The 3,144-nt window shown below is 39.9% G+C and overlaps 1 non-coding gene across 1 annotated transcript; it reads right to left on the minus strand.

Moving 5' to 3' along the window:
- Window positions 1-1,577: 1,577 nt before the first annotated feature.
- On the minus strand, window positions 1,578-1,684 carry LOC139438440 (U6 spliceosomal RNA). The gene has a single exon (XR_011648114.1). It is a non-coding gene; the product is annotated as a U6 spliceosomal RNA (small nuclear RNA).
- Between the last annotated feature and the right edge of the window lie 1,460 nt (window positions 1,685-3,144).

Genomic DNA, 3,144 nt, shown 5'->3' on the forward strand with positions numbered 1-3,144 from the left:
GTACTCTCTCTCAAAAAGACTAAGAGTCATAGTTTTCCATGGTGAGTTGGTTTACCAGGGTCACAAGTGAATTTCAGAGGGGAGCTCTCATATGGGCTTCCTTCTGCCCTGGGAGAGAGGGAAGTGAGGAAGGGAGAAAGCAGAAAGGACAGATTCCTAAGCAGTTTATTCAATAGCAAGGAGGAATACTTGTTTGAGGCCTTGTCTGATCCACTTTGTTTTTGTTTGTTTTCTTGTCTTTCCTTCCTCTTTCTTCCCCCACCACGCTTTTATTTCATTTTCCTCTTTTTTCTTTTATTTTATATATATTTTCAATTAAAGTTAATTGATTACAAGGAATGTTACATTAAAAATCATTGAAAAACAAAAAAACATAGGAGGTTCCCATATAACCTACTCCCCACCCCCATCACATCATTTTTGTAAATTGTATTTTTTTTTAAGATAAATACATCACACAAAAAATGTTACATTAAAAAATATAAGAAGTTCCTGTATACCCCTCCAAATCACTCATCCCACGCCAACCTCCCTCATCATTGTGGCACACTCATCACACTCAGTGAACACATTTTGGGGCACTGCTTCACTACAAAGATAATAGTTTATCCCATAGTTCACATTCTCCCCCAGTACATACAGTTGGTTATGGTAGGATATATAAAGTTCATCATCTGACCCTGCAATATCATTAAGGACAACTCAAAATCCTCAAAATGCCCCCACATCACATCTCTTCTTCGCTCTCCCTGCCCTCAGCAACTACTATGTCCACATTCTCTAAATTGATGCTAAAATTTCATCTATTACTCATCACAATAGTTTCATAGTAGAATGTCAGTAAGTCCACTCTAATCCATATTTTATTCCTCCATTATGTGGCCCCTGGGATAGTGATGTCCTCTCCACTTCTAGAACAAGAGGGTTCTTAGATTCCACATGAGTGATGGATGCAATTCCTCTGCTTATAGTTAAAGGCACTCTTGATTCCCTGTTGTGGTGGTTGACCATCTTCACCTCCCTGTTAGTTGACTTGTGTAAGACCAATGAACCAGAGAGTAGGAATTGCCACTCTGCTGAGGCTCAGGGCCAGCTAGCCATGAGTAGTCTAGATATTCAAGTCTCCTGAGTATGGACCATCTCTTCTACCAACCACAGGTTTGGTAAAAGTGACAGAAGATGCATGTGTAGAAAAGGCACACCTGAGTCCAACTCCATCACACTCAGGTGCACAAATTCCAAAGTAGGGCCCTCTGACATGGCACAAAGCTCCAAATCCATCTGCCATGACTATATACCCTATGGAACTCTGTAGCCTTCAGGAGAACCAGTATGTAGGGTTGTATCTACTTTGGCTTTTTCTGGGGTCCTGCTGAGGTGTGTGTAACTGTGACCCCTCTGGTGACCTCCTGATCCCTTTTGGAAGACCCTCAGCCACATCAACTCATTTGTCTTTGCCATTTCCCCCTTTTATTCAAGGTCAAAAAGCAGTTTTTAACACTTGATCCAACATGTAGACTAAGATATTCTGCGGATCTGATTGACCCTTTTATTCGAGGTCTCTTTCTAGCTGCTTCTAAAAATATGAACACTTCGTGAATTTGCATGTCATTCTTTTGTAGGGGCCACGCTAATCTTCTCTGAATCATTCCAATTTTAGTATATGTGTTGCTGAAGTGAGCTCCTCTTTTTTTCTTTTCTTTTTTCCTTTCTGTATCCCTTTTTCTATTAGGTGCTGCAGGCAGTGTTTCTTGTTTGCTGTGTTTCCTCATCCTCTATATCCTCTTTTCTGTGCATACTGATTTAGGCTACCAATGCTATCCCCTTTTCTTTACATCTATCTCTCTTCCATCTCCTGTTGTTTCTCTCATATTCCACCTCTTTTGTTCAGCCCCAATTTTTCTGACTTTTATTGCTAACACCTCTATTTTGGTTTCTATCTTTCCCATAAAAGACAGAACACTCTTTATGTTATTGTCTTGTCTTTTCTCTTTTCCTTTCTCCTGACAATACTGGCCTTCTAATTGATACTATATTCTCCATGTTCAGTTTCTCATCTAATTATAGGTACTCCACTTTTTTATTTTTATAAATCTACACAGCTTACACGAGTATAATATTCATTCCCATAGGTATCACATGGTTCTTCTGCCTACACTTACTATCAATACAACTGTTATACATTTTCTTTTCTAACCTCTTTTGCATTCTCTGGCCTTAATATTTTCCTTCAAGAGAACTTAGACAACAACAAGGAAATAGAATAAGAAGACAAAGTGTCAAAGAGAAGATTTAATACACACATAAAATCAGCACCTAAATAAACCCCATGACTAGATGGAGAAGCTAATCAACTGAGAAACCCCATCAACATAAAAGGATAACCAGACAGCAATAAAAATTACAAACCATGCCAATAATCAGGAAAACATGACCCAATCCAATGAACAAACTAAAAATCAGGAAGAGGAGCAGACCATTGAACGACTAATCAAAACTCTCAAAACAAACATCATGGACCTATTTAATGAAGTGAAGCAAGAGTTTAAGAATATTATGAAAACACTTGGAAAGCATGCAGAGGAAATTGTAAACATATGCAAAAAAGATAATGGATATGATGGTGATGAAAGGCACAATCCAAGAAATCAAAATACACTCTCGGATGTGGACTTGGCTCAATGGATAGAGCATCTGCCTACCACATGGGAGGGCCATGGTTCAAACCCAGGGCCTCTTTGACCGATGTGGACTGGCCCACATGCAGTGCTGATGCACACAAGGAGTGCCATGCCACGCAGTGGCGTTTCCCATGTAGTGGAGCCCCATATGCAAGTAGTGCACCCTGTAAGGAGAGCTGCTGAGCATGATAGAATGTTCAGCCTACCTGGGAGTGGCACCACACACACAGAGACCTGATGCAGCAAGATGATGCAACAGAAAGAGACACAGATTCCTGGTGCTGCTGACAAGAATAGAAGTGGACACAGAAGAACACACAACAAATGGACACAGAAAAGACAACTGGGACATGGGGGGAAAGGGAGAGAATTAAATAAAAATAAATCTTAAAAAAAAAATCTCAGCAAATAACAGCGGATTTGAAGAGTCAGAGGAAAGAACCAGTGATGTCGAAGACAGTAT

The sequence above is a fragment of the Dasypus novemcinctus genome, chromosome Y (assembly GCF_030445035.2).
Source record: "Dasypus novemcinctus isolate mDasNov1 chromosome Y, mDasNov1.1.hap2, whole genome shotgun sequence".
In the NCBI taxonomy this organism is placed as follows: domain Eukaryota; kingdom Metazoa; phylum Chordata; class Mammalia; order Cingulata; family Dasypodidae; genus Dasypus; species Dasypus novemcinctus.